The sequence below is a fragment of the Dama dama genome, chromosome 28 (assembly GCF_033118175.1).
Source record: "Dama dama isolate Ldn47 chromosome 28, ASM3311817v1, whole genome shotgun sequence".
Taxonomy (NCBI): Eukaryota; Metazoa; Chordata; class Mammalia; order Artiodactyla; family Cervidae; genus Dama; species Dama dama.
Window position 1 is genome coordinate 20602814 of NC_083708.1, and position 22301 is coordinate 20625114.

A 22301-nucleotide genomic window follows, 5' to 3' on the forward strand; every position below is an offset into this window, starting at 1 on the left:
TGCAACACTCTGCTCAAAAGAAATGTTTGAACAGTACTTTACATGGCACATTCCAACGTTTATCTGGAACACAAAAAAGTTCAGTTCAGTTCAAACATGCGAAGTGAGCTAGGGAATATGCAGAGGTTTTCTAAGCACTTAGTGGGCTTAGAACCTTATAGGGGAGACAGATGCTGCAGTTGACCGTGTTTACCCCCACACACCGAGATATATGGGTATTTATGCAGGCTAGTCTTTTCTCTTGAAAATGAAACCCAGATGGAATAAAACACAACAGAGAGCTTTTGACAAAGAAAGGTTGAAAATTTACTTTAAAAAACTAGAAAAGGGTAAAGTTCAAATAGGAAGTTTTTTGGGTTGTCACTTCCTTATTGGGAAGCAAATGTTTGGATAATCTTAAAACTAATCTTACCATTCTGTCCTTCTTTTAGAATGATATCAGCCTGTCTTATAAAATAGAATGACGGAATCAGTCACTTCTCAAGTCCAGTTCTTGGAAACAACTCAGTGTTTATAGCCCTAGTTACTGCCAGCCCTCTGTTCAGGTCTCTGGGACTCTAACAAGAAGAGTTGGTTTCTCTAACAATTCTTTCTATCTTCTTGCATGAGACTGTATCTGTTCTCCAACTTTGGCTCTTCCTACAAGGTCTTTACAAAGATGCAGATGTTTCTTAAAAGTGGTAAAAAGATCAAAGGGACTTTTTGTGCCTGATGTGCTGGAATGGCTCTAAGTTCTATGAAATCAGATTTGGACATATTAAATAAAACCAGAAACCAGTGGTTTGCAAAGCTTGCTGGTAGAAGAATGGAGCTTCATAGATCAACAATGCAGCCTGAGAAAAAATACCAGATTTAATTGTCTTTTCTTTTTCTTTTTAATTGTATCTAGAGAGAGAAAACCAACAAAATGGATGCTGCTTTACATTACAGCTTATTTTAGAATATTAGTACTTCTGCAACTAATTAGCTCCCATCTATGGACTATTACTTGCTTCTTATTTATTCTAATATGGCCAAAGAGTGTTGTTAGCAAATATAAAGATGGCTCAAGGCAAAATTTAATATACAAACATACAAACATAAAATAATATACAGACATAAAATAAGCATTGGCTTCATGCAAAGCTCTGAATGGGAACTGAGGAAACAGAAGCTTTTCCTGACTACATGGAAGACCCACACTAAAGGGAAGTATAAAGCAATCATGTAACTGCAATATATAGAAGTTCCATAAAATTGTACAAAACCTTTATGGAAGAGAAAGAGCTCAAATCCAGTTGATATCTATAGATGGGATAGCTGCTTTGACTCTCAGACTTGTCAAGTGATTAGTAATCCTGACTAGGTTTTAAATGATAAGGTAATTGTAGATATGACCTGTCTCAAGTATGGTTGCATTTAAAGCTATGCAAATCCTATAGGAATGAACCTATTGATACAAAAACAGTCAGAAGGGTTGCTGTATTTGCTGTAGGTCCTTGATCATCCTCTTAACATCCTTCAATAAAACCATTACATTTAAAGATAACAGTAGTATATCTTTGACTTATAATTCTCTATTTTTAAAGCTCTAGAATATTAGTTTCTACTTAATTTCTGATTTAAACTTTTTTTCTGAAGTTGGCATTATTCTTTGCAATTGAACTATAATTTTCTTACAATTCAGACACAATGAATTTTTAATTTATGTGTAAAGGAAGAACAGAAAGGGGCCCTATCCAACAGATGATACTTCTGTGCTGAGATCTGACAAGAGTTGGTGTAAGAAGCATCTGGTAAACAGACTGGATGGTCATTCCAATATGAAGGGAAAGGAAACTTTGAATTTTAAAATACCAGAAAAATGCACATGATTGGGGGAGGGGGAACTTGAGAACAGGATTCGGATAATCTCAATGTGTACTTTCTCCCTTACAACCTAAAATTTTCTTGGGCACCAAGAAAGAAACCTCATGCACTTCCATGCATTTCTAAAATTCTATGATATTATGATCTCACTTTCCATTTGGGTAAAACTTACATACTTTGCTAGTGAATTTGAGTGATGCCCTATATTTGAGGGAAAAACATTTGCCATTCATTTAGTTTAGTAAATATTTACTAAGCAACTTTTGTGTTTCAAATTTTGTATTCTATGCTGAAATCATAGAAGAATCAGGCTCTCAGATGGATTACTTCTAGTGAGTATCTAGACAGTTATTAAACATTCAAACTAAAAACAAACAAACAAAAAAACCAAAAACCCAAAAACCCAAAGCATTGTTTCCACTTTGAATGTTCTTTGTCATATCTTTTCATCACTGTCACCTCATTTCATTATTTTGAAAGAAGGTGTTTCTCAATTTAAGGAATTGAGTTTGTGGTTCAGTCTTTTTCAGATAAAAGACTTTTTAAAAATTGTAAGAAATGACTCATGCTACCATGGCATTTCTGTTTTACTTATTTATTTATTTATTTTTGTAAGTCTTAGCACGAGGTTGAGATACATTGAGTATTTTCAGCATAGTTAAGCAAGCAGTGTGTAATAAAATAATTAAGATTTGAAGAATATAACTCAGGCTAATGCATATTTAAGGGCTTCCTTAAATATGCGTGAGTAAAGAATCTGCCTGCAATCTAGGAGACACAGGAGACCCAGGTTCAACCCACGGGTTGGGAAGATCTCCTGGAGGAAGAAAAGGCAACCCACTTCAGTATTCTTGCCTGAAAAATCCCATGGACAGAGGAGCCTGGTGGACTACAGTCCAAAGGTTCACAAAGACTTGGACCCGACTGAGTGACTAAGCATACAATTCATATTTATTCCATCTGGAATTTTTTCCCAATGGACAGAATTTTATTCTAACGGTTTACTTTAGCATGGAATTCTGTATTCTATTATTTAACATGGAATTCTTATTTTCCATTCTAGCCAAGGAAGTTTATTTATTGTAGTAGCCAGAGAATACCATTTCATTATGAAATAAAGACTGCTATAGATTCTGGACATGAATTAACAATGAGAAGAGAGGGCTCAAGAATATCCATACATCTTACAGGGGACAGTGGAGAGGCCTGGCTGCTGAGGAAGGTTAATATTGCATGATACTTTAAGAGAAGGCTCTGGTTCTGCAAGACTCCTCCCATTAACCGCCAAGGCATCTCTTTTAAGAAGTTTTCCATTTTACTTAAAGATAACACTCACCTTGTTGCTGTCCCCACCCTGTTGTATCTGCCTTGAACCACAAAGATCCCTTAACAGTGAAAGTTATTCCAGTTGCTAAGCGGATGACTCCCAGGCATATCCAATCTGCTAAGCCATTGCTCAGGTGTTGTTGCTAAGTTTTTGTGGTCTAATTGGTAATATTTATGACTTGGAAGTTACTTAATTTTTGTCTCACTTTGTTTTATGAAAATAAACTTATTAGCATCCAAATTTAAGTAAAAGAAAACTTGTCTTTACCTTTTCCTTTATTTGTACATTATTGAATTGTATAAACCCTATCCGGGCTTCCCGGGTGATGTTAGTGGTAAAGAACCTGTCTGCCAATGCAGGAGACATAAGAGACATGGGTTCAATCCCTGGGTCAGGAAGATCCCCTGGAGGAGGGCATGGCAACCCACACCAGTATTCTTGCCTGGACAATCCCATGGATAGAGGAGCCTGGCAGGCTAGGGTTCATAGGGTCTAAGAGTAGGACATGGTTGAAGCAACTTAGCTTTCATGCACGCAAGCCCTATCTAGAATGAGACTCTGAGGACAGAAGGACTAGGTCAAATCCTGGCCTTGACACTCACCAGCTACATGTCCTTGAATAACTTTACCACCTCAGTTGCATCATCCAGAAAATGAGAGTAATCATTGTATCTAACTTTTGTGGTTATGTTTATATTGAGTGAGGAAAAATCCTTAGAATTATATCATATCTTTAATACACTATCACACATTTCCACCTGTTAACTTGCTCAAAATATTCTACTTCCTAACACTTAATCTTCATATTTGGTGAAAGGAGGGCAGACCCAAGTTCTTATGCCTCTTTTGTTTTTTCTTTCTTAACTTAATTTTATTCAATAATATTGTAACTGGTATAGTGCTTTGTTTTCGGAGCAAACTCACTGTATACTATTTGTTGCCTAACTTTCATTCAGGTTTTGCAGAATCATGAAGTTCTCCAGAAAATTCTATTGTTCATACGCATAAATTTTAGTAAATGGGTAAGCAAGAAAACAGCAATATTTAGAGATAAGAACCTTTTGGATAGTTCTTGGACATTTGGAACAAAATTACCTTATTCTTCTTGGTTGTTTATATAAACTACATAAGCAGCATTATACATTTCACAGATGTTTTCCTGAAAACTGTATTCTTCATACATTTAAGTTTTAGACAACATATTAACTGAAACAATCAAGTTTTGAGGTAAGCATATCAGAGTCAGACTTAATTATTTTTGTTTAGCTGTGATAATGGATTTTAATGAAAAAGCAGGTTTTGTTTTCAAAGCAACTGCTGGGAGATGTTATGCCTTGATATTGGATTAGAGCACTTACATGGTCAGAATCAAACTCAGACCTGAAAGAATAAACATCGCTTCTTGCCTCAGGACTGGAAAACAAAACAACAAAACATCCCAAAGGTAGCACAGGGGCCAATGTTCCAAGAGAAAGCAGAAAAGTTTCCTTGGAACCCACACATATTAAGTAACCTAACTCAGGGAACAACCAGAAGAGGGAACAGACTTCAGTAGGAAGATGGTAGCTATGTTTGTAATGAGAAAACATATAGTTTGCTTTTTCTTCTTTTAATAATGAGAAAGTTAAATAAGTGTTTATTAAGATACTTTCATTGTCATGCTATTTAGATGTTCATAAAGTAAACATGAATTACATATATTGGAAACAATTGGCAAAGCTTTTCTTTAAAACATGAGGCTGTTGGAGTCTTAAATTCTTTTTATTATCTCAGTTTATCTTCTGTGCTTTGGTGTTCGGTTGTGTCCGACTCTGTTTCCCTATGAACTGTAGCCCACCAGGCTCCTCTGTCCATGGGATTTTTCAGGGAAGAATACTAGAGAGGGTTGCCATGCCATCTTCCAGAGGATCTTCCTGACCCAGATACTGTTTCTCATGCATTGCTGGTGGATTCTTTATGTCTGAGCCACTGGTGAAGGCCCATCTTATATGCTATAACCAAGCAATTTAGTGCTGCCCATTGCAAGTTGAGAGGTTCTATACATCTGTGTCTCTTTTTCTGTCTTGCATATAGGCTTATCGTTACCATCTTTCTAAATTCCATATATATGCGTTAGTGCGTGGCAAAAACCACTACAATATTGTAAAGTAATTAGCCTCCAACTAATAAAAATAAATGGAAAAAAAAGAAAAAATGTTGTGAGGTATATGAATACTATAGTAGGGTAATTCTATGTTGATACTTGTAATATCAAAGTAATCTTCCTGAAGTGGATTTTATAGATTAGATCTCAAAATACCAGATTGGGTTGTGGTATGGAGGTGAGACAGATTAATCTTTTTAGTTTTGCTAACTTTTTTTTTTCATAATATCATTGGTGAAATCTTAAAGACATCTGAAATTGCTCAGAGAGTGGTACAGAACATAAGAATGTTACAATATTATGCTATGATTTGCTTTTTCACTGTTAATTAAGGAATTATAATTTAGCCAGTGTGTTTGTCAATGTTTTCTAGAGAAATAGAACCAACAATACTTCTGACATGAGATGGGTGGGGTATTTTCCCCACACCAAGCAAATCTGGGACACCAGCTGGGTGTCCTACAATTTAGCTCAATTGTAACACTCTCTACCTGGAAATAACATCAGATCCCCCAAGCAATGGTCTCAGTCCCGGGAAACTTCCCCCCATTTCAGATGCCAATTGCAAGTGATTGGTCCCCAGGTTACCCACAGCTTCTAACTTGACTACAAATTGGAAGTTCCTATTACCTCCTCCCTCTTGGATTTGATTATTTGCGCTGGAATTGCTCACAAAACTTCCGTGTGCTTTGTTGCTCAACCATGTCCAACTCTTTGCAACCTCATGGACTTTAGCCCCAAAGGCTCCTCTGTCCATGGGATATTTCAGGCAGGAATACTGGAGTGTATTGCCATTTCCTCCTCTAGGGGAGGGATCCAACCTGTGTCTCCTGTGTCTCCTGCATTGCAGGCAAATTCTTTCCCTGATGAGTCATCAGGGAAGCCCCTCACAAAACTCAGGAAAACACATTTACCAGGTTATTAAAGATAGGATAAAGGATATAGATGAGTGGCCAGATGAAGAGATACATAGGCCATGGCATGTGTAAGAGGCTCAGAGTGTCCTGCCCTCTCCAGGTGTGCCATTTTCTCTGAATCTCCACATGTTCACCAACCTGAAACCTCTGATCTCTGTCCTTCTGGGTTTACATAGGTATGGTTGATTAAATCATCAGCCTTTGATGATTGAACTCTTTTTTTTTTTTTTTTTTCATTCTAAATTCCTTTATTTCTTTAAACTTATGTTAGGGGAAGCACACTGGTTGAAACCGCCCACCCTGACCAGGCACCATAATAACCATGTGCATGAGTTGTTTTATGACAGGAGGTCCTGGTAAGGAACACGGAACTAATAAGCCTCCACCAACAGGAAGAGTTCGGGAAAGGTCAAAATGAGACACCACCTGTCCAACCATCTCCCAGAATCCTTTTCGCTGGCATCCATCTTGGCTGAACAAGGCGTGCACCACCAGGAAGGACTCTGAGTCAGAATGATTGCCTAAGGACAACCCCGGAAACTAATCCCATCACCATAAAACCCGAGACTGCCAGCCATGTGACAGAGCAGTTCTCCTGGGTTCCCTTATCCTGCTGCTCTCCACCCTGGTGCCCTTTTGCAATAAAATCTCTTGCTTGTCAGCACATGTGTCTCCTCAGACAATTCATTTCTGAGTGTTAGACAAGAGCCCAGTTTCAGGCCCTGGAAGGGGTCCTCTTTCCTGCAACACTTTTACTTTACATCAGAATATAGGGCTTCCCTGGTGACTCAGTCACTGCAGAATCTGCCTGCAATGCGGGAGATCTGGGTTTGATCCCTGAGTTGGGAAGTTCCCCTGGAGGAACCCACTCCAGTATTCTTGCCTGGAGAATCCCATGGACAGAGGAGCCCGGTGGGCTAAAGTCTATGGGGTTGCAAAGAGTTGGATACAGCTGAGTGACTAAGCACAGCATAGCCAGTTAACAATGCTGTGATAGTTTCAGTTAGACCGCAAGGGACTCAGCCACACATATACATGTATCCACTCTCCCCCAAACTCCCTTCCCACCCATGCTGCCACATGACATTGAGCAGAGTTCCCCTGCTATACAATAAGACTGTTTTGATTATCCATTTGAAATATAGCAATTTGTACATGTCGATCCTGTGATTGATTAAATCATTGGCCTTTGATTTTAAAATTCAATCTTTACCCTCACTCCTCTCCCTGGAGGTGGAACGTGAGGAGTGAGGCTGAAAGTTCAATCCTCTAATTACTAGTTTGGTTTTACTGGCAACCAGGCCTACTCCTTAGGTTACCTTGGAAAGCTTTCCAAAAGTCACCTCATTAACATAACAAAAGACACCTTGGTTGCTCTCAACACTTAGGAAATTCCAATGGCTTAAAGAACTCTGTGCCAGGAAGGGGAAGAAGACCAAGTATATAGTTCTGATTATAAATCACAATATCACACTTAATAAGTTCAGGGACTATACATAACCTTCAAAGTAATAACTCCTGTCCTGTTAGTATTTCTATGCCATATTAGACTGATTGGTTTTAGAACCAGTTTCTTTCTAGCCAGAGAAGTGATGACCAGAAAATTAATAACGTGGGAGATGCCTTTCCTTTGTGGACTTCCAAGTTGGAAGTCTGAATATTTACAGTATATTTCAAGCTCTCCCTTGCTTTCATCCCATCCTTTTTACGTTTGGGACTAACTGCTTATATGCTGAGCAAATTGCCCTGAAGATTTTACAATTTCAGGTTCTTTTTAATGTTTTGTTTTTGTTACTAAAGCCAAGCTGGGTCTGCTCACTGCATGACAGGCAGATAATCAGAAGAAAAGGTGTTCAGGCAAGGAATAGCAACTTTGTTTGGAAAGCTGGGAGTCTAAAAAGATGGCTGGCTAGTGCCCTAGAGTTCCATCTTATTGGGGTCTGGATACCAGTTTCTTTTATAGAACAGAGAAGAGGAAGAGATGAGGAAGTAAAGTAAAAAGACCATTAGTCATGCAAAAAGTCTCTTGGCTTGGCCAGCATCAAGGAGGGGATTGTTAATTTCTTCTTTTCTGCAGCCATTCACAGGTGGGTAGGGGCAAAAATGTCTGAGCTGCCCCCCTGAACAAAGGCACTTTAGTTAACATTTAAGCAGAAGGGCAGCTTCTCCCAGGCAGACCATTATGTATGCGTACAGGTATAGACAGCACTCTTTTAGTAATTATAACAACAAAAGCAAAGATTAAAGTAAAAGGAACAGATCCAACATGCAGTCAGCTTTTGCTCTTCCCTACTACATTTGGTTTTGTTTTCTGACAAAGTGCATCAGTTACCTTTTCAAAAAGCAAGAGGTACGAGAAGAGAAGAGCAAAAAGGGAGAAAGGTAAGAGGCTAAATGGGACAGCGTAGCTGATGATTGAAGGTCACAGGAGTGACAAGGTAGATTGCACCTCACTTGGGCGTGCCTGTGACATAATCAAGAAAGTGGAGATGTTCATGCCACCTCTGATTTTAGTCTTCCCACTTGTTTTAAAGCATGTAAAAACCAAGGAACATCCAATCCCAGTTCATAAGTGTTCATGTCAAGAAAGTGTGTAATTTCCTCCATTCTGTCTCACCTCAACAAGGATTTGAAACAGTGGACCGACCAGTGTTAAACGGCTCAGTTACAGCTCAGTTTTATTGGGCTAACAAAGGATAGTGCACCCTTGAGGTGTGAGGGTGGGCCGACCCCAAAGGAGAGGCCACAACCCATCTTAGCTTCCTCTTTTTATTTTGTCTCCTCCCCCTGAGTCTGCCCTGTGTAGATTGGGTTAGCCAGAGAAGGGGCATATTTATTTCACCTGAGATTCTCACTCAGGTAGGTGGATTTTCCTTTGTTCTGTTTTCATGGGTTTTTCCCTTTCTTTGTCTTTTAGCCACTGCCATTTTGGACTCCTTCTTCCTATTCTAACTACCTAACATTTATAATTTATGGAACTTTTACTAATTATCTATAGCTTTCCAGGTGGCACTAGTGGTAAAGAACCTGCCTGCCAATTCCAGAGACATAAGAGACATGGGTGCAATCCCTGAGTCGGGAATATCCCTTGGAGGAGGGCATGGCAACCCACTCCGTATTCTTGCCTGGACAGAGGAGTCTGGCAGGCTACAGTTCATGGGGTCACAAAGGGTGGGACATGACTGAAGCGACTTAGCACATGCACACAAATGAACAGAGTATAACCTAACATATCATCTTGCTTTGAAATGCTTCTTTTGACTTTCCTGAGGGATCTCAACCTTACTGGGCTATTGATCCTCTTTGTTATTAATACACATTGTATTAATTCCTATTGCTATGTACCAATCATAAAAAACTTGAGCTGAAACAACATAAATGTATTTTTTTCACAGTTCTGGAGGTCAGAAGTCTAAAATCAAGATTCAGTGGGGCTGTTTTCCATTGGGAAGTTTTAGGGGAGAATTCATTTCCTTACTATGTTTAGTTTCTAGAGGCTATCTGCTTTCCTTGGCTCATGGCCCCTTCTTCACATCACTGCAACCTCTTGCTTCCTGCTGCTCACTCTGCTCTCCCTGCCTCTCTCTTTTAAGGGCCTTTGTGATTACATTGTCCCCAATTGGATCATCCAGGATAAAATATCCCCATCTCCAAATCCTTAATCACATATGAACATCACTTTTAACGTGTAAGCTTCCAGGTTCTGAGGGATTTAGGACATGGACATCATAAAGGGTCATTATTCAGCGTATTACATGGATTAGGAAGCAACAGATTATTATCCAGTTTGGCATATAGAGAAACTGAAATAACTATAGTCATAAAGTGGTCTATGAAGTTCTACTCATAGTTAGAGGAAGAGTTAGGGCTAGGATCCAGAGCTCTGAATTCTCAGATCATCAGAGTTCTTTCTGATCAAGTTGGTGATCATTGAACTGGGACTGTGCCAAGCAGGCAATTTCACTCTGATTGCATTTCTACCAGGATGAACCAGGCAATTGTTAACAATACCTAAAACTGGACACTTCACAGCTATGAATGCTTGAATTGGACACCCCCCCCCCTGCTGAAACAATTGCAATATTATCAATAAGCTGCATGCCTTGGATCAGAATTGTGAGGATCCCTAAGTACCATGATAATTTCTCACTGCTGGAATACTACCTTAATAAAAATTTGAGCCATCAAATAATTTTTATTTTTGTGTGATGACACGTGGACATCCCCTAGATCAATCATGGATGAAATGTTGGGCTGACAGTTACTAAGAACAAAGAAAAGCAAAGATAAGGGTCCACGTTATCTAAATGTTCATTATCTATGTCCTATGGATTAGAAAAGTTACAATTAATGAGGCAAAGGGCATCACAATGGGAACACACAAATGAATTGACCCTTTCTAAAGTTAATTCTCCAATTAATCGCTAAGTAACACTCTCTCTTACTTCTCATCTTATTGATTTTTGGATATTGCTAACACTAAATAATACAATGCAAATAGAATGAAAATCAGTTAAGATGAAAATGCTGATTTTCCAATACTGTATTGGAGAGTCAGTAAACCACAGACAAATCATTGACAAGTCAGAATCAGCATGATTAGGCTGCTTAATATTGATTAAGAAAAAATAACAAGGGTAAGATTGGTGTTTCTAAAGAGCATAATTTGATTTTCAAATGACTAGCAGAAGCCCTTAGGAAAACTGGTGAAGATCTAAAAATTGTTTGTCCTCTTCATGATCCTGTTGTAAAGACCAATATACAATGAAAAAAATTTTCATTCAGAGCTTTCGTATAACACGTGACTGATTTTTAAAATTTCTTTCTCCATTGTAAGAATTAGGTAGAGTTTTAATTACATATTTAAAGTAATTAAATAAAAAACAAAATATCCTCTTAATTTAGTTTCATTTTTAAAGATAATGTCACTTGATTTTTTAATGAATTCATCCCTATCTTAAATAATTTACACAGTTTTCCCTACTATGAATGACCCTAAGATAAGAACTTTCTATATTTCAGAGTCTGTAGTCCACCTTTAGTGGTTAGGAAAGCATTTGAAGATTTCGAATTCTAACCATCAGTGTACGGTTGTAAAACACAACTTAAGGCCACCCGTTTCTGGGCAGTGTTTAGGAAGTTTTGAAGTGGTAAACAGATTCAGTGACAAACAGTTAACTAAACTTCCTGAAAAGACAGTTTTCTAAAGGACTTTTTAATGTTTTACTGGAAAAAGAATCCTTCCTTCAGGGAATGGACAAATACATCTCTTAGAGGGCTTACAGGAGCCAGAGAAACACCTTAGAGATCTCTGAATGAGGTTTCCACTTCTGGCCAGCAACCACGGCAGCCAGTGTCATCGACATGATTCCAGAAATGTAAGCCAGAAAACTCTTTCGGTAGTAGTGAGAACTCCTAATGGCTCAGAGACTCAGAGAAGCAGGTCCATGGCACTGATTCAAGGGGCATTTGATTAGATGACATCCATCAGGGACCCAGAAAAGACAGCAAGAGCTCCCTTTATTGTATAAGACAAGGCTACTAAATTATTAATAGCCCTGTTAGCTCCTTAGTAAGTTTGTATTCAATTAATCCAATATATTTTTGAATTATTGCAACTATGCTCTTTCATCATTCACTGAGTACCCCAGGTAAGAATAATTTGAGATTTTATGAAACAGAAGTAGCTGAATTTGGGTAAGCACAGCTGATTATTTGGAAGTTCTATAGTAATGTTCTCTCAGGAAAAGATTCTTTGAAAATTCATACATTGTGGACTTCCCTGATGGACCTCAGGTCTGAGGTTCGATGATGGTCGTTAGGTTCTAAGTGGTTAGGAATCTGCCTGCCAGTGCAGGGAACACAGTTTTTTCGATCCCTGGTTCAGGAAGATCCCACATGCAAGGGGCAGCTAAGCCCACATGCCACAACTACTGAGCCCCTATGCTCTAGAGCCTGTGCTCTGCAACAAGAGAAACCACCATGATGAGAAGCTGGCAGACCACAACGAGAAAGTAGCCTGAACTCGCGGACACTAGAGAAAGCCTCAATGCAGCAATGAACACGCATTGCAGTCAAAAATAAATAAATTAAAAAATACATTGTATATTAACAAAGGTGGTTTGAAATGGTATCTGAACAGGAACTTGCTCCATCTTCAGTGTTTTCATAAAACTTTGTACATCATTCTGCTCTCTCTCTCAAACACACACACACATACACACACACATTTGTTTAGCTTTCTGCTTCCACTGCTAAATTGTGACTTCCAAAAGGCAGGAGCTGTGGCCTCTTAATTACTTCTCTTAATTAAAAAAAGTGGATTAAGTGAATCTATGAATTTGAATAATTTATTGTTACAGTTCCACAAGTGACTTTATTTCTCTTTCTCACTATCTGAACTCATTCATCTTCTCTCAAATTATAAAGTAACAAATTGTGATAACTGAGAAGGTAGATCTACTTGCAGCAATTTAATAATATCTACCTCCCAGAGAGAAGAAAATAAAGATGATGTATTATTATCATTTCTAGATTTATGATTTATTCTAATCAATTACACACAGATTGTGTTAAAGGAATACCAAATAATACTTAAGAGCCTAGGATCCATGCTGCAATACAATCCTGAGTAATAAAAGGAGCCACAATTTACTGTAATTTCCTGAGTATCTATCATGTATGAGACTTTTTGCTAGATATTTTACATGTAATGTTTATAAAGATACCTTGCAGCTCCTTTTTACAGAAGAAGAAATTAAGCTTAGTAATTTTCCCTGCATCATGAGGAAAAAGCTCATAAATGGCAGAAAACCAGAATATAAACTCAAAGCTGTCAGATTCTGAAGTACTTTTGTAGGTGCTGGATCTTTTATATTCTTACAAAAGTACGCTCAGTTTGGGGTAAGGAAGAGTGAGTCAAAAGAGATCATTCATTGGCTGCTACTAGCTAATTTGGGGTTTATATATAGAGTCCTCTTTCAATGAACACTTCACCTTTGTGAATTCTGTGTAAAGTCACTTCTGTAGATGCCTTGGACCACAAGTCTTACTGACTCAGTTATGTAGTACTGTAGTAGGTTTGCACTCTCATTAAGTACAGAAAGTCTCTAGGAGCAGATGACTAAATCATTCCCTCCCCCTCAGTTAGGCCTTTTACATGTGGTGCTTTGGCAGCCTGTCTGCCTTTCTGTTCAAAGTACAGAGGGGGTTACCCCTGTACTATTCCATGTTTACCTTGGATCTGGCAGAATACATAAAGCCAAATAATCCTGGCAAATACAGAGGCCAGGAAGTTTGCATTACATTCAACCATTGTCTGAGTCTCTATGAACAGACTTTTCCCTGTTGGATATAACTGAAGTTTATATGCTATAGTGTTCTTCTGTTCTTACCTATAACTCATGTCACTGGGGTTGGCCAGCCCATGGATCCTTGCGGATTGATGAGTGGTGCAGGCTTGATGCAGATGGTCACCATGTTCCTGGTTTTGTTAAAGAATGATTGGGGAGGCAATTAAAGGGATTGTTGAAGCATAGTTGCCTCATAAACATAATGCCAATGCCTCCATAACCCTCCTTCCAAATATATGAGCTTTTCAATAGAGATGACTTATCAATGTTTGTATCGACTCCATCAGGTGGGTAGAAGCTAACAGTCTTAGAATTAATATCTATGTGTCATCTACACCCTGAGTGTTGTATTTAAAAGGACTTTCTCCATTGTCATCACCCTTCCAAACACTTTCTGTTTTCCTCTTCAGGGATTCCTTGATAACTTCAGATGTAGACTGAGGCAAGCTACAGGAAAGGTAAACTTCATGGCAAATAGATGTGGAAATAAAGTGAGAGACTTTATTTTTGGGGGCTCCAAAATCACTGAAGATGGTGACTGCAGCCATGAAATCAAAAGACTCTTGCTCCTGGGAAGAAAAGTTATGACCAACCTAGACAGCATATTAAAAAGCAGAGACATTATTTTGCCAACAAAGGTCCGTGTAGTCAAAGCTATGGTTTTCCCAGTAGTCATGTATGGATGTAAGAGTTGGACCGTAATGAAAGCTGAGTGCTAAAGAATTGATGCTTTTGAACTGTGGTGTTGGAGAAGGCTCTTGAGAGTCCTTTGGACTGCAAGGAGATCCAACCAGTCCATCCTAAAGGAATTCAGTCCTGAATTGGAAGGACAGATGCTGAAACTGAAACTCCAGTACTTGGCTCCTTGATGGGAAGAGATGACTTATTGGAAAGGGCCCTGATGCTGAGAAAGATTGAAGGCAGGTGGAGAAGGGGGCAACAGAGGATGAGATTGTTGGATGGCATCACTGACTCAATGGACATGAGTCTGAGCAAGCTCTGGGTGTTGGTGATTGACCGGGAAGCCTGGCATGCTGCAGTCCATAGGGTTGCAGAGTCAGTCACGACTGAGCGATTGAACTTAACTGACAGGCAAGGTGCATAAAGATTTATAAGAGCTCTCAACTAGCAAGGCTGGGGACTCAGATTTTCATTAGGTCATTGTCAATATCACCCGTGTAATTTTGAATAAGATAATTTTTCTGAGCCTCAGTGTCTTCATCTAAAATTGGGAGACACCTGAATGACAGATGAGACAACTTTCAGCTCTGACATTCAGTATCTCTACCAACAAATGTCAAAGAAACAGCAGTGATTTCCTAGAGGCTTACAAGGTTTGGAGGCCTTCATATGGTGGGTAAAAGCAGAGTTGGGAGAGCAAACTATCAAAATGGGGTTCTTTTGAAACTGGGCTCTAAGAAACAAGATGAACAGGGCATTCCTTCATGCCTTGTATTCATCTTGCAATCTCTATCACCACTGTGTTCTTTCCCTCACCTTATAATCAGGCTGAAATATTATTTTCCAAAAATAATTCTCATTATTTTTTCCAAAGTTTGTGTTCCAGCAACTGCCTCCGTAGTGTTCCCTATTGATGTACCTGGATGTGATTGACATTTCTGTTTTTTTCTGAGAAAATTTTCAGAGATGTCTTTCCAATTACATTTTCCCAAATCTGTATACAGCAAATCATATCCACACTTCAAGGCTCAGCTCAAATATTACTACTCAAAGGTCTTCATAATACTCCATTTGAAAACACTGTCTTCATTCACTATTCTATGCCTAGTTGTACTCATGATACCCATTTCTATATCTCTTTTTCATATATATGTATGACTCTTTCCTTAATTTAATATTGCTTTAGAAATAGTGTGTGGTGCTAAGTCACTTCAGTCGTGTCCAACTCTTTGCGACCCTATGTACTGTAGCCCGCCAGGATCCTCTGTCTATGGGATTCTCCAGGCAAGAGTACTGGAGTGGGTAGCCATGCTTCCTTGAGGGGATCTTCCTGACTCAGGGATTGAAGCCACGTTTCAATGTCTCCTGCATTGGCAGACAGGTTCTTTACCACTAGCACCACCTGGGAAGCCCTTACAAATACTAATTTCTCATTAAATATTTGATGGGTAGTTTACAGTCACAGACAACTCCTCATGAGTTTGTGTACAGTTTTATGATTCTAAATGGGAAGGAATAAATCTAGGAAATAGAAATTGGAAAGGGGTATATTAGAATCCTTAGAAAGGGGATTCACAAATGCATATTTGGTTTGATTTCTTTTGTCAACATAATATTCAACTGATTTTGAAATTTCAACTAACCCAAGACTATTTGAAATTTTTGTTTTTCTTGAAATAACTCATAACTTTAAAAATTGAGGATTGCAACACTTATTTATTGTTAACGGATTTTGCTGATCATTCTGAATCCACTTTTTCGTGAGTATCAGCTTACACTTTGGTTTAATAACATCAAGCAGTCACATGCTGACCAAAATTCCACTTTCAGTAAGCGGCATCTCCTGACCCAAGCTCGATATGTTCTCATTCTGACTTGGAACCTATTGTCTTTCTTGAATTCTATTTGTTTGGCTGCAGATTGCAAAAAGTTATGTTCTTGTCCTGTCCTATTATATTTCATCCTTATTCATCATTTTTTTACCCATAAACCTAAAATTATTCATTGCACAGAATAAGAAATAATAATAATAAGTAATAGTAATAGCCATTTTCCTGGTTTCACAAGCCTTTAAGATCTTGAATAGCTGCTGAACTTCCCTTTGTTGCTCGGCTGATCACCTCATCACTGTTTATTTTATTGCTTACTTAGATGAGTGATTATTTTCCTTATCTTCAAATAGCTGCTCTGTTTCATACCACATGGTATATATATCAGGTTGCCCACTTTTCTTTGTGTCTGACATGGCACACTTATTGATTTTCCAGTCCATATAGCCAATATATAAATTATCCCATCCAAGCTCAGCCATTACATGTGTGGTCTATTTTGATGTTGCTTTGAGAGTAAATAATGCATTTATACTTCCTCTAGTGGGAGTTTCAAGAAAAAGTGTAGACAATGTGCAGATTTTTTTTGTAGTTAACTTGGGTTTTCACATTTCATGATTATATTCCTTTCTCTATAATATTTTTAACAAATCACTCTTTGAGGGGAAAGATTATAATTTATGTGGGTTGAGATGAAGGGAATATATCAGATGGAGCTTGTTTGAACACACCAGTAACTATATTTCCTCAAAGGGTGATTCATTTGTTTCTAAGACAATTTATTTTACTTCCCTGCAATTAAAATTTTCTTTTCATGAGAACAATGGAACTATGTACCAGGAAGAAAATAACTACTCACAATATAAGTTGTGTTTGGGGATTACACTTAGAATTTAAAGTTTTGTATTACAGTTCTATTTTAATTGAATAAAATCTATGAGTGCTAAGATGCTTTTATTATAGGAGAGAGCTTTCTCTTCAAAATGAGGAATTAGAGTGATATTTTGCCTGTTTTTCATATGATATGGAAGAAATGGATCATAAATAAAAATGAGATTGAAAAATACCTACAGTATTTATGTGTGTGTGTGTGTATATACATACACACACACACACACACACACACACACACATATATATATATATATATATAAAATCTTATTTGTCAGGGCAGCAGAAGAGTATATAATCTCACTGGTAATGGTTACAACGTGGGCTAAAACTGTGCCCCCAATATTATATTTCTGTATCCATTGCACTTTTCAGCAGGAAGTTAGCACTCTTACTTCTTTCTCTAGTCATATACTGTAATTCCTAAGGACTGCTCACACTAAAGTTTCTAAACCATAGTCACTGTGCAGAATCTGGCTTTCTTGGGTCCTAGTGACCCATAACTCAATTTGGAAGTCTTCCTGCTGTTACTGATGATGACACCTATCATAGGAACAGTGATGTCCTAGCCAAAGTTACATTGTCCATATTTGCTTTCCCCTTCAGAGTCTAGACAGGGAAAAGAAAAATGACCTCATTTGTCACCTAGTCTATAAAGCAGATATTGATTTGTGTCCAGATTTTCATTAAATCTCTAGAGTACAGTTATATCTGTTTCTGGTTCTCAACCACCTTCCAGAGTTCCAGAGTCTCTTGTGGAAGTATTTCTTTCAATGAGTGTGCTTCTCAATATTTGTTTTGTACCTATATGTGCACATGAGTATGCATGCAAGCTCTTTCCTGTAGTGGTGGTAGATTATTGGTTTCAGCCATCACCCTATTTATGACCTTCCCTGGGTAACTTTGCACTTACTGATCATATAATCAATAGAAATTTATCCATTTGTGTCAATCAGCTATTTCTGCATAATAAACAACAATAACATACCTCAGCATCATGCAGCAATAAGCATTTATTTTTACAGAAATATTAGTTACTGAGGGTCAGGTGATTTATACTAGTTTCAGCTAGGTAGCTTGGTTTTAGCAACAGTGGCTGAGAAGCTGTTTCTTGCTGCAGATTTGTGAGTGGAACAGGGTGGGAGTGGGGATAGAGTCAAGGGGAGATTTCTGCTTCTTATGTCTCTTATCCTCGATAGACCACTGAACACTCCTAGGTATTTTTTTTATTTTCAAGACAATGGTAAAAATACAAGAGTCAGGCAAAAATATGCAAGGCTTCTATCCTATTCCACTGCCAAAATAAACCACACATCCAAGCCCAAGTTCAAAGATAGGAATATCTTTTTCAATACATTGCCAACTGAATTTCATCTTTTGCAAAGCACCTATTTGAATCTTTCCTCACCTTTCTTTTGCAGTGTATGCCTCTTTTTCTGCCTGAATTTTAGAAATATTTTATATTTTTGCTCAGAATTTATTCTTACACTTCCACCAGCTTCTAACTTCCAGGCAAGTTCTTGTTTTTATCTAAACAGAAGCAACCAAAATTCACACGAAAGTGCTATTACCAATCCCCTCTAAAGGGTGACTTAAAGGTACCATCTTCACTGGTTTCTATCTCCAAGTAACATAATTTTCCATAGTTATTTACTGTGCTGGATCTACTTTACTGTGAAATGAGGAACTCTTTGGTCAAATCAATGATGTTTGGATTAGAATCATGGTGTGAAAGGAATTCTGTTAATACATGAGTGATGACTTTAGCAGAATCTATTCCAAATGGAAGACAAATACATATTCTGTATTGGTGTACATACTGGTAAAGGAAAGTTACTGCCCTTTCCTTGATGGAAATGAGTCAATGGAATCAACCTGTCCCTGGGTTGTTAGCTGATTCTCCCAGTGAGTGAAGTCATATCAGAGATTCACATTCTTCATTTGTCTTATTGAGCTTTTAGCAGCAATAGTATCAAGAAGTAAGAGGGCATCCATGTTTTGGACTGTTCATCATTTTCATCTCGAGATGACTAATTTGTACATGGACTTATTGAGTACATATGGTAGCTGAAGAGAAAGAAATGACAGTTCATTTGAATCATTTTTTGAGATTCCATGTGTAAGTAATATCACATGATATTTGTCTTCCTCTGTTTGGCTTACTTCACTTGTATGATAATCTCAAGGTCTATCCATATTGCTACAAATGGCACTGTACCATTCTTTTATATGGCTGAGTAATATTCCATCACATATACCACATCTTCTTTATTCAGTCCTCTGGCAATGGATGTTTAGGTTGCTTACATGTCTTGCCTATTGTAAATAGGCATTGAGCATTGGTGTGCATGTATCTTTTTGAATTTGGCTTTCTCCAGATTGTTGTCCAGGAGTGGGATTGCACAATCATATGGCAGCTCTATTCTTTTCTTTTTTAAGGAAACTCCACACTGTTCTCCACACTGGGTATACCAATTTACATTCCCACCAATAGTGTAGGAGGTTTTCTTCTCCTCCACAGCCTCTCCAGCATTTATTATTTGTATGCTTTTTAATGATGGACATTCTGACTGGTGTGAGGAGATACCTCATTGCAGTTTTGATTTGTATTTGTCTAAAATGGCTATACTACCCAAGGCATAATCTACAGATTTAATGCAATCCTTATCAAATTACCAATGGCATTTTTCACAGAACTAGAACACACAATTTTAATATTCATATGGAAACACAAAGATAGCAAAGCAATCTTGAAAAATAAAAATAGACCTGAAGGAATCAGGCTCCATGACTTCAGACTCAGTACCAGGCAACAGTCACCAAAACAGTATTGTATTAGAACAAAAACAGAAATATAGACCAATGAAACAGGATAGAAAGTCAGCAATAAACCTACATATTTATGGTCAATTAATCTACAACAAAGGAGGCAATAATATACAATGGATAAAAGACAATCTCTTCAACAAATGGTAATGGAAAAACTGGACAGTTACATGCAAAAGAATAAAATTAGAACAACTAACACCATACACAAAATTGAACTCAAAATTTTATTAAAGACATAAATGTAAGACCAGATGCTATAAAACTCCTAAAGAAAAACATAGGCAGAGCACTTTTTGATGCAAATTTCAGTAATATCTTTTTGGATCCATCTTCTGGAGTAATGGAAATAACAAAAATAAACATAAAAGAAGTTTAATTTAAAATTATTAATTTTTTTTGCAAAGCAAAGGAAATCACAAACAAAATGAAAATACAACCTATATAATGGGAGAAAATATTTGCAAGCAGTGCAGTTGACAAGGGATTAATCTCCAAAACATACAAACAGCTCATGCAGCTCAATATCAAAACAAACAAATAAATAAGCAAACAGCTCAATAAGAAAAGGGGCAGAAGATCTAAATAGACTTCTCCAAAGGAGACTTACAGGCAGGCACATGAAAAGATGATAGCATTTTTCTTCCCTCTTCTTCAGAGGATCTGTAATACAGTAGTATCTCATTGGTTTCACTGCCACATATTATGGAGATCCATCTGTAAAAACAAGGATGATGTCATCTGAATATAGGGAACTTCACATGAGTCCATAAGTGGAGCCTGAGGAAAAAGTAGGCATCAGGAGAATCTGATCTAGCTATTCAAGCAACATAAACACTTAACAGGTGTTTTCTGACCTGTTAAGACATGGTATTTTATATGTCCCTTCCATTCAATGATACTGATACTGACACTAGATTTACTTAAACTCATGACTTGTTGGATCAACTAATATCTAGCTTATTTTAAAAAGCCAATTTATAACAGTCACTTTGTTTTCTTTGGCCATGCTTTCAGTCTCTAGCAGAGCTTTGTCAAAATAAAATAATGGTTTCTCCAAAGAGAGTAGTTAACCACACAAGAGAAAGTATTTTTTATCCAAAAATTTTGAGGTTTGTATTGATTGTCCTCATGGGACCAACTAGGACTCCATTAGAGCGTCTTTTATTTGTCAGATATACTTTGATTACCATTGCTTCTATTGAGTTACAAGGTTTAAGTGGAAAAATTAATTGTACCACAGCTTGAATCTACTGCAGAGTAGTGTTATGCTCTGGTTTCCACTTATAACTAACTGATTTATGTGTTAAATAAAATGTAAGAGCACCACACCAAAATGTGGTGTACATTGCTTTCAAAGTACAGAGGTCCATAATATGCTGCACTTTTCAAAAACTAGTGGAAATTACAGGGTGCAGTAACCTGTTTTTTCCTTAGATATGCATAGATACCACAGACCACCAAATCTCTAGAAATTTCACTGATACACTAGAGACTAAATTTTCAGGGAGTTTATCTTCCACCCTATAACGTACTTGACATAAGGCATCTTGACATCTAGTATCCAGTCCTTCCCAATCACAGGAATAATCATAATGTCATCAGTGTTATGAAGCAACATGATATTCTTTGGGACTTTATCCCAAAGAATCATATCCCTGTAGACTATATTATGACAGAAAGCAAGAGAACTAACTTAACCCTGAGGTAATACAATGAAGGTGTATTGATGTCTCTGCCAGGTAAAAATACAATTACTTCAGATATGTGCTGCCAGTGAAGAAAACTTTATTTGCCAGCCTAATAGCTGCATGCCACATGTCACTGTTTGTGTTGATCTGCTCCAATAAAGATAAACATCTGGAGGAAAGCTGCAATGAGAGTGACTCTTTGATGACATTAACAATAACCCACAATCATAGATCATCCAAATTTTTCATTGGCCAAATGAGCAATTTAAACATGGATAAGCTATGAATCATCACCCCTGCATCTTTCAAGTTGTTGATGGTTAAAGTAATCTCTATAATTCACTCAGAAATGTGGTATTGTGTTTGGTTTTAGTATTTTGGTAAGGAGGAGTAGATTTAGGGACTTCCACTTGGTCTTTCTACCATATTAGCCCTTATTCTGTGAGTCAGAAAGCCAGCTTGTGTGTGTGTGTGTGTGTGTGTGTGTGTGTGTGTGTTTTCCATTTGCTGAGTCCAGCTATTTCAACTATAAGTACAGAATTAACATGTGAGATGGCTGGATGGCATCACCGACTCCATGGACATGAGTTTGAGTAAACTCCAGGAGTTGGTGATGGACAGGGAGGCCTGGTGTGCTGCGATTCATGGGGTTGCAAAGAGTCGGACATGACTGAGCGACTGAACTGAACTGAACATGTGGGAACACCAAAGGAGGTGTTCACTGATTTACTAGGACCAGGACAAGATGGACTCAGGATGAAGCTTCGTTTATTATTGACCTAACTTTCATATGGGC